At 39.2% G+C, this 10,477-nt stretch overlaps 1 protein-coding gene across 1 annotated transcript in view; it reads left to right on the top strand.

Moving 5' to 3' along the window:
• Positions 1–7,982: 7,982 nt before the first annotated feature.
• Positions 7,983–10,477, top strand: part of cntn2 (contactin 2) — a 62,832-nt gene continuing 60,337 nt past the window's right edge. Inside the window, exon 1 of the mRNA XM_056400538.1 lies at positions 7,983–8,299. The gene's annotated coding sequence lies outside the window, so the exon portion shown is untranslated. The remainder of the gene's footprint in view (positions 8,300–10,477) is intronic.

Here is a 10,477-nt window from a genome sequence, read left to right as displayed (position 1 = left end):
ACGAAACGCAGAAGACGTGGTCGAAATATCATCGGCCACAGAGCTACAGTTGATGTGCCGGGCCGACGGGGCGGGAACATAACCATGGGTGCTGCTATCTCTGAGAATGGTGTGCTAACGCATATTCCCATTATTGGGCCATACAATACAGAGCGTCTTGTCACCTTTTTAGACACTCTCTACAGGGATCTGATCCCTGAACAAGACAGGGGTCAGATTGGAGATGACTTGCCAAAGTACGTGATAGTTTGGGACAATGTCAATTTCCATCGCTCCAACATCATCAGGCAATGGTTTGGGACCCACAGGATGCTGATGGAGTTCCTCTCACCCTACTCCCCATTCCTTAACCCCATTGAGGAATTTTTCTCAGCATGGAGATGGAAAGTTAATGATCGCCAGCCACATACACAGATGACCCTTCTGGCCGCCATGGATGCAGCGTGTGATGACATCACAGCAGATGCCTGCAGAGGCTGGATAAGACACTCTAAAAGATTCTTTCCACGCTGCATCGCAAGAGAAGATATTCGTTGTGATGTGGATGAGAATTTGTGGCCCAACAGACAGGAACGTCAAGAGGTGTAGGAAGACTGCACTGTAATTCCTACAGCGCTGCATGTACAGTTTTCCCTAAGGAGATTGTCCTATGTTCACATTTCTACTTTTGTTTTTTTGTTTTTTTCTTTGTGCTATGCAGTGCTGTCTTTTTCCTTTCTGTATCACAATGACATGGTCTGTCAACAAATACAGTACAAACAGTAAAAGCGTAAATGTGAATCTTGTCCAGTCTCTTGCAATCAATCTCCCACATACACTAAAGTGTAACTTACAATTTACAATAATTGTCATCAAGACTTAAGCCATAGTTTACATCAGAACATCCCTGCAGAGTACAGTTATATTGACAACACGACTAAGCAATTTGACTGTCTTATCCGTACACAATAACACAAGGACCTGTCCTTCTGATGGCAGTGACATGTTCATTGACACAGATATTTACTTTTGAGAGATGAACTAAGGATTTTGAGCAAGAGACTGGCTTTTGCAGGTAATCCATGGTGTTTTGCTATTTGTACGAATTGTTTTGAGAAATTCAATTACTGTTTTGCAAATGTCGAGGATGATTCGAGAAATGTACCAAAGCGACTGAGAAAAACTGTAAGTGGGGTCTCCTTACTTTACCTCCCCCTTTTGCTGCTGATCTCCATGGTAATGTAAGCAATGACATTGTGATCTAAGTAACTTCCATTTTTTAGCCTTTTCCTAAACCATGTTCATGAGCTCAATTGCTGGATTGAATTCATTGTGTTGTACATTAATATATTATGTCATTTAATTTGTGTAGGGGCTCAGTTACATGATCACAATTGAGGATTTTTGGAGGAGATCGCCTCCAACAATATCCTGTTCTTGGCCTCTTCATCAAAACAATATGCACACAACGCTAGACACTAACTGGTAGATATATCACAAATTCACTTTAAACTCCCGCACGTTCGCAGAAAAATATCCCGTATTTTCAAACCTAAATGTTGGCATGTATGGACTTGGTGACGTTTAACACGTTATTTTACTGACAGGGACTAGCTATAATTCTAACCACTTCCTCTCATTCTTCTGAAGTGACATTGACAGAGATGTGTAAAGTCAATGATATATTTATTACTCAGGTAAATGTGGTGTTGTACTGGACTGAATTACACTAAGAAGTATTTCCAGAAAACTGGCACTCGCATCAACCAGAGTCGAAGGAGAAATGGGCAAAGTTCCTGGAACAGGACCAAATAAATTAACGTGAAACCTTTCATGGCAGCCACTCAGTGTATTTGATGTTCTCTCACTCCTCATTTAAAAAGCTGACACAGACAGAGAGTGTTTGGTGACAAGACTGTGACTCTGGAAAAGGATTTCAAACAGGAACATAGTCTCTGATGTTCTAGTGTCACTGAGTGTAAATCCTTTTGCCCTCCTGTATGGACTATTAGAGAATATTAGCATAACACTTATAGTACTTGTTTAAATAGGACCAATGCTATTTATTATTAACTATTATTATTATTATTATTATTATTATTATTATCAATACTGAGCTTGAGCTAATGGAGACATGAGTTTCCCCTTAGGGGATAAATAAAGTATCTATCTATCTATCTATCTATCTATCTATCTATCTATCAATGCTCACCTTCCATCCACTTGCACACACAAACACACCTATAGGCACTTTATACTCAGCAATTAACCTAATGTATATGTTTTGATTGTGGGAGGAAGCCGGAGAACCCCGGAGAGAACCAACACAGGCACAGGGAGAACATGAAAACTCCACACAGAAAGGCCCCAGGCCCGGGGTTCAAACCCAGAACCTTCTTGCTCACCTTTCCCTTTTTCTTTTTTTTTTTTTTTAAATGATAGAAAAAACACATCAATACAATGCAGGCTGCAAATAAGCACCTTGCACTGCATGGGTCTCCAGCTAAAGATATTACAAAAGCAATAAAAATACTAAATAAGAATAGAGAAAAAACACAATGACTGATGTTAAAGAACAACAAATTATGATATATTGAAAACTTTTGGCTACAGAGCAGTTTTTAGAAATTTTGAAAAAATGTAAAATCTGTCAAAAAAAAACAAAAACCTTATTTTATGATTGAATAAAACCTGAATAAAATGGTGCATTTCCTGTGCTCTGTGAGGCTGTAGTAAGGCACAGCTGTGAGCTAAATGCTAACATCAGCATGCTAACATGCTTGCAATGCTAACATGTTGATGTTAAGCAGCTGCAATATTTATTATGTTAACTTTCTTAGTTTAGCATTCTGTATCGTATGGTAAGTTGTAAGTCACATGACTGACTGATAGACTAAAAAATGTCAGATAACACCATGTCTGATTATGACAGACGGCATGAAATGGCTGGTCAATGAAGAATAAATTGCTGCAGCTGTAGCTGCTTCTCTGTCCTGCCAGAATGATGTGGAGAGGATGGTTGGTATTGTCCAAGATGGCCTCCATCTTACATTGCATCCATCTCTCCACAACAGTCCTGAGTGAGTCCAAACTCTAATTGAATAATAACAAAGAATAAAGTAATGGATGGACTTGCTGGATATATTTTGGAGTAGTAACTTTGTTAATTTGTTTTAAATCGTCTTTTTTTCAAGAAAGACATGCTGATATGTGACATCAAAAGATGCACAGCTGTAAATAATAATGATAATAATGAAATGAGCTGAAGTCCATGCAGCTGCTTCACATGCAGCCTGAATGTGTTCATGCTGCCTCACTGTCACACTGTCATGGCTGACTGAGACACTTTTTAGCTCCATATTTTCCTCTTCTCTTGTGTTTTATATGAAGTGTTGATCCATAAGAAGATATATTTGTAGTTTTAAGAACCAAAAACAATCTCAGTGTAGTTTTACATCTCCTCTCTCAGGCTTCTCCCTGGAGCTCTAGCAACAACAGGTCGGTGAGCCAATCAGAAGAGAGGAGGCTCTGAGCCTCTTCTCTGGCTCGCTGTTTTCTGGGTGATCCACTAAAAATATAGCACATTTCAGGTAAACACTCATTGAAACCAAATCCTGCAAGGTTGGATGGTGGGTCCAGGTGGGCGGGGCTTGGGGCATGGCTGTTGAATACTTGTGGAGCAGTTTCAGTTTGGACCAAGATGGTGGACTGCTGCTAGTATTGCCATAACATACACCAAAACATACACTACACCATACATTACATCATACACTGCAACATACACCGTAACATACAGAACATACACTACCACACACGCTAAAACATACACAACATGCACCACAACATACACCACAACACACACCACAACATATACCACAACATGCACCACAACATACACCACAACATGCACCACAACATACACTCAGACTATCTGAGCTGATTGACATTAGTTTGAAACAAATCTGCATTTTTATTGCTTTCCTCCTCTGTTACTAAGCTGTTTAGTTTCTGTGCTCATCAGCCCAGAGTTCTGGATACAGGAAGGCTCATCATTTACCATCCAGAATAAGAGCATGAATTACTGCTGATTAATTAAGCACATATCAGTCTTCCTTAAGGCTCTGTGACTTGAGAAATTACTAATTACCCATGGTCCTGGTGATGTTGGCTCTGCATACCGTCTGTTCCTGTGTGTTGTCATTAGGTGACCCTGCCTGTCTAATTGGTGACACTGTGTACGATGCCTGTTCTGCTCTAATGACCCTGAGGGTGAAATATGAAATCATAAAACCACATCAGAGCTCATTATTCACACAATAATCCATTACTGTCACAACACAGGAGCTTTTACAGTCTGATCAGGTTCAGTGTGGAATCGTTCCTGTTGCAGTGATGAAGAGACAAAATCTCAATAAATCTGGATCCTTATTGCTCCAACACACAGTCAAACTTTAGTTTTATTCCTAATTCTCAACTTTTAATATTAATTACTACACAGTTCGTCACAAGTAAAACATATAAATATATTTATATATATATATATATATATATATATATATAATATCTATTGTTATTTTTATTTATTTCCTTATTATTTTACACAAAAATTGAAATTACAAAAATGAAAGCTTTATATACACAAAACTAAATACATGAAAACCCCAACAGCTTTTTAAGCTTTCCATAACAACTGTCAGTCTCTGATATTTATAATATATGATAATAATATATTAAAATGTTTTAAAACTTTGCATTTTAGGAAAAGTTTTGTTAATTATATGAATATAGACCACTCTTTAACAACAAATTCATTACATCATTAATCACCTGAAGATAAAATAAAATAAAATAAAAAGCAGGTTATAGCGTATATGTGTTATGATCCCAGCCATCAGCCTGCTGTGTTTAATTGGAGGGTCTCTCTTTCTTCCCCAGGGAGCCGGGGGGGGGGGGGGGGGGGGGGGGGGAGCACCTGCCGCCTCAGTGCTTCACTGCCCGCAACAAAAGGAACCTGCCGCCGCTCCATCTGACGGCAAAGACGCTTTGTCAAGCGGCCAGTGGGGAGCGGGGAAAAATCACCGGAAGTTACTAATTCTGTTTTCAAAATAAAAGATTGTGGTCTGTGCAGAAGAAGACCATGGAAACCTGGTTAAAATTGGGGAACAAACTTGGAAAGGTACGTAGCCTAAATACTGTGATGGTCTCGGGGTCCTCCCCCAGAAAAGAATTGTAATTTAAAACAGATTTCCCCAACCCTAACCTGTAACCCCTAAAGTCCTGCTTTAAGTCAAGAAACCCAACCTAACCTGCATAAATAGCACTTTCAGTGCACTTCTTTAACTGAGCTCCTCGCACTTGTTAATAGATGTAATCTCTTTGGATAAAAGTGTCTGACAGATGAGTAAATGTAAATGTAAATATAAGAAACATCCACCTCTACTAGTCTAGATTACTTAGACTGAGGTAGTGCGGTGGTTTATAAAAACATCATGTATCTACAATTGTAGTGGGCATCAGGCTACGAGACCATCTTCAAGCTCAGACAAGACAAATCAATTATATAAATTAAATAACAACACAATACATCACAGTATGATCTGGATGATTAAACAATGTTAAACCTGAGGTCATCTTTAAAGTCTAACAACTGTAACAAAGTACAAACACTGGATGAATGAAATGAGCTCATAACAACTCTCTAATGTCACCTGTTTATCTTACTCACAGGTTCTAGTAGCATCTAAGCATCACTAGCTGCTGTAGTTGTAATGTTATACAGGAATCCATAATCAAAACTTCAACAGCAGATCATTTAACCAACATTATCTCAGATCAAGGACTATTTTTTTTACACACAATTCTATTTTGAACTATTGTTTATTATTTGTCATATTTTTCTTATTGATTTTGTCACAGCTGCTTTAACATATTTACTGATAAGACATCTCATTATCTGACACCTTGTGGAATAAATTAAGATATTGACCAATGATACTGTGATAAATAAGAGATAAATACCGATGATTTGATGATTTCATTTTCAAATCTGTAGTGGTTCTAGCATCACACTGCTGGTGAGGCTAATTAATCCTACCTTTGTCACAGAAGTGAAATTTAGGATCAAACTGAGGACTGCCTGCATGCAATGTGTTGTTGTTGATGTTGTTGTGTATGTGTGTGTTTGTATGTGTAGGTGTGTGTGTGTGTGTGTGTGTGTGTGTGTGTGCTTTGGGCTCTGAAAGAAAAAAGGCTACTGCCAGAAGAGTAGACTTCTCTGAGCAGCAGCATGGGAATAAACGACAGTACAACAAACTGTGGATGTTTCTCACTTCCCCCCTGATGGTCTGTCTTGTCTGCCTGTGGACTGTCAGTGTCCTCTTTTCATGCAGCAACATTATCAGTTATTAATTTGTTTTTTAGCATGTGTGAAAATGGATATATGGTGTGAGAGTGAGTGAAAAGTGTCAACGCCTAATAGTTGGCAGTCATGTTAACAGCTTAAAAGCGCTGACTGTTTCAGTTCCTTCGCCAATGTCCCATATCCACAGCTGAGTTCTGTCGAATGAGCGAGTCAGGTCCGTGGGCTGCAAAGTTACCTAACATTGGCTCACATGTAGGATCAGCACTTTGGCGACAGTACAATACTACTTTTAGCTAATTTAATTTAAAATTTGGCAGTAGTCAGTTCATTCAACATTGCCTTTCTTTTCCGTTGTTCTATTTTCAGTGATCGCAGTTAAGCTAAATGTTAATCACCATTGTAAACAGACTCCTGTGCGGTTGGACAGACTGTGATTGAAAGCCAAAGCTGTGGCAAACGATCCAGAAGCATCAGTCTGTAGCCTGCAATAGTTACAGCCACGCCCACTGAGAGTTATGTCATGCTGTTGCTCCTCCATACTGAAAGGAGCCAGTTGGTTTGTGCATCTGTGTACGATGCCTCTCGGACCGCTGTTAGCTGAATAAAACACACATTAAAAGTATCTCACACAGAGAACCAACCTACAGATGAGAGGCAGCTATCAGCTCAGTCCAGACAGAGAGGCACCTTCATCTGACAATCTGAGAGGAGCCTTCTTTGCCATCACCTTCTTTTAACAGTTTTACTTGTGTTTTCGTCATTTCTGTAAATAAAGATGGACGTAGCCTCTGTGACGTCACCCACAGGTTTCTGAAGTGTTAGACTTTTAACTCTCTTCACCAGTCAGTAGTTGTCTTTTTTCAGGACTTACTGAAAATGATGCTGCTGAAACAGGGAAAAATGATGAGGTACAAAGGCTGCGGGGAAGAGGTCTGTTTTCCTTAGGAAGGTTCCAAATAGACTGAAATGACCTGAAGTATTTCAGCAGCATTTAAAATGGTGCTCCATTGTAGTTTCACCACAGCAGACCCACATAAATGCAGAAACAAGCTGTTTTATGATCTAGCTAGGACTCATGAAAACAAGCATAATGAATTTATAGTTACCAATAGCATCATTATAACAAAATACTATATATATTATATAGGCTAATGTAGCCTACTAAAAATGAATTGTCTCTTCTTAAAAAATGTGTAAAAAGAAGTCAAAGTGCCAGGAAACTCTACTTATGTCTGAACTAATTATGGTCATCTCCTTATTTTTGTTTAATTATTATTTTTACGACTCATCTTTCTTTACTTGTATATTCCTTTCATCTTGTTTCAACATTTCTTTGTTTTTGTGGTTGGGAAAGGAGTTATTTTCCTCCATATGTTATAAATTGACATGTTTGTTGAGACGTGGTGAGGAAAGGACCTAATTTTGATTTTTCGTGAAGAGTTGGGTCATAATCTCTGTGGATTATTATTAATATTAAAAAATTTTTGAACGTAAAGATATTGATTCATAAGGCTTTACAAATACAAAAATTGCAGGTTATGCCTGGTTGTTGTGAAAAACTGTATTTGGGACACATTTAATTTTGTAATACGCAAACCGGAAGTTGGCTGCTTGTATCGTGTTCTGACTGACAGTGGTGAGAGGAGACCAGAAGGTGATCGAAAGAAAGGAGGGATGTGGAGGATAGGGAGAAATTAGAGAGAGAGAGAGAGAGAGAGAGAGAGAGCGAGAGAGAGAGAGAGAGACTTAAACATCACAGCGGAGAGGAGAGGAAGAGAGGACAGGACACAGGGACACAGTGGACAGAGGCAGCGGAGGACAGTATCAACGCTGAATCCAGCATCTGAATCACGCTGTTGGTTTCACCGACAGACCGAGCAGTATCACCCGGCCTCCTGCGCATCATCCGCGGCTCCGCATTGCCGCTGCCTGCGGAGGAGACTACTGCATTTCAGCAAGGTAAACAAACCCACACCTCTATTCTCCCCTGGCTTTGTGAATGTAAGTCTCCCGCTCTCATTACACCAGAGCCGGAGAACACGGCAGCAGATGCGGGTTTTCGGGGTGTTGTTGAAACCTGGTCTTGGCTCCCCGGGCTCACACATTCTAAACGGGGATCCCGCTTGTTAGTGTTTTTGCCGCAGTAGCAGGAGTGTGGCTCGGACAGAGCTACAGTGGGCTTACCTCCCTCTATACACCGAACTTCATACAAAAATATGACAAATTTCTGCTCCCATTGCAGGTCGCTAAACACACACACCCAGACCGAGGACCTCTTTTGTAGTCTGTCCCCATATCGGCTTTAATAATTCACATTTATATCAGTTACATTTTTTTACTTGTGTCTGTATAAAAACACGCGGCAGCAGTGAATGAACTGATTGTATTGGATTACATTGTTGATTGATTAATATGCTGAAAAACACCACATCCTTGAGGCCTATTTGTAACTACATGTGTATTGAGTGTGTGGACATTCCCTGCTCCTAACAGAGGCATGTTCATGTGTTTACTGCTGGGAGCATCTCAGGATACTGAACTGGAGTCAGCGTGGAGCCTGTGAACTCTGCTGGAGGCTCAGGTTTCTCATCAGGTTGATGCTGAGGCTCATCTGGGGCAATGAGTCAGGTTGAGCGGTAGATACCAGACAGGGTCTTTGTGTGTGTCTGTGTGTGTGTGGGGTGGGGTGGGGGTGGGGGGTGTGGACTGGACTGGAACACCCAGGTACCTGTGTGTGCTGTTTTGATAGATAGATATTAATTAATGATGCATGTTGAGAACTTTTTTTTTCAGCCTAGAGAATGTGATTTTGAATACATACCACATTCCCTTTGAGGTGAATGGGAAAGTGGTCTCAGACTTTTGGAGCCCACTGTATATGTATCATAGTGATAATTGTCTCAATAATATCTTCCTGCCTCCTGGCCTCCCCATCAGCTCTTATACCATCTCTGAAGACTTCATGGGATCTGATGTGAGTCTGTGTGGAGTTGTTTGAGATGTAGATCTGAGTTAAGGGGTCAATATGTTTTCTTCAGTGGTGACATAATGTGTTGGCAGAAATGCTTTGGTGGTGAAGATCATGTGTTGTCCTCATGTACAGTCACATCTTTTCCTTCTACCTATAGTACAGTATTCTGTTGACCCAATCTGTTTTACAATCGGTTATATTATCTTTAATACAGTGTAAAAATACCAATGGAATGTGATAATAATAATGATAATGATAATGATACAGTTTATTTATTATTTATTTATGTAGCACTTATCAAAACAGAGATCACAGAGTGCTTTACACGGATAAAATAACAAAACAAGTAGATTATTATATTTAGTTTAGTTGTTATTGTATTTAAATCATGTGTATTTGTGGTAGGGCTGCTCGATTATGGAAAAAATCATAAACAATTATCTTGATCAATATCGGAATCAGGATTATTTATCACGATTACTCATTGACTTTGGAAATACCATGCATTTAGTTTAAAAAAAAAAAACTTTGTCATTTCAACAATGGACTATCTTTAACTTTAAATACAGTCAACGGAAAAACAAATTAAATTATAAATTAAGAAATGAGATATATAATAATGTACATATATATACTGTATATAATTAAATATAGTAGATGGAGGCGTGGGTTTTGTAGAGTGGATTAAATTTGTTGTGAAACAGAATGTGGCACAATAACAGTTTTATCTCGATTATCATGTTTTCATAATCGTTGGAAGCCAAAATCATAACCTAATCATCACCTAATTTGTAGCATTGTTTTTTTTTGTTTTTAACAGACAGTTTCTTCATCTTGTACTTGTTAACATGGTTGGGTTATTCCTTGGTAATGTTATTATGCTTAGCCTAAACCTGCTAGACACATGTTTCATGATATCTCAGGCTGTTGCCCACAGTAGAACTGAAGCACAGTCTTAACCTGCAGGAGGATGTTAATCTGAACACGCCCCCCTCTGTCACACTGACAGTCACAGAAAAGATTTTGTGGAAGTTGCTGTTTATTGTTTTAATCATGTTTTATTTTAAAAACTGGAAACTGGTCCAGGTGCCTGGGTGTTCCTGTCCTCAGCTTATTCTTGACTTCTGGTTCTGATAGACTTCACTGGCGTCATCAGTCAAGACTGA

The sequence above is a fragment of the Seriola aureovittata genome, chromosome 2 (assembly GCF_021018895.1).
Source record: "Seriola aureovittata isolate HTS-2021-v1 ecotype China chromosome 2, ASM2101889v1, whole genome shotgun sequence".
NCBI lineage: Eukaryota > Metazoa > Chordata > Actinopteri > Carangiformes > Carangidae > Seriola > Seriola aureovittata.
This window is presented reverse-complemented; position numbering and strand designations above follow the sequence as displayed.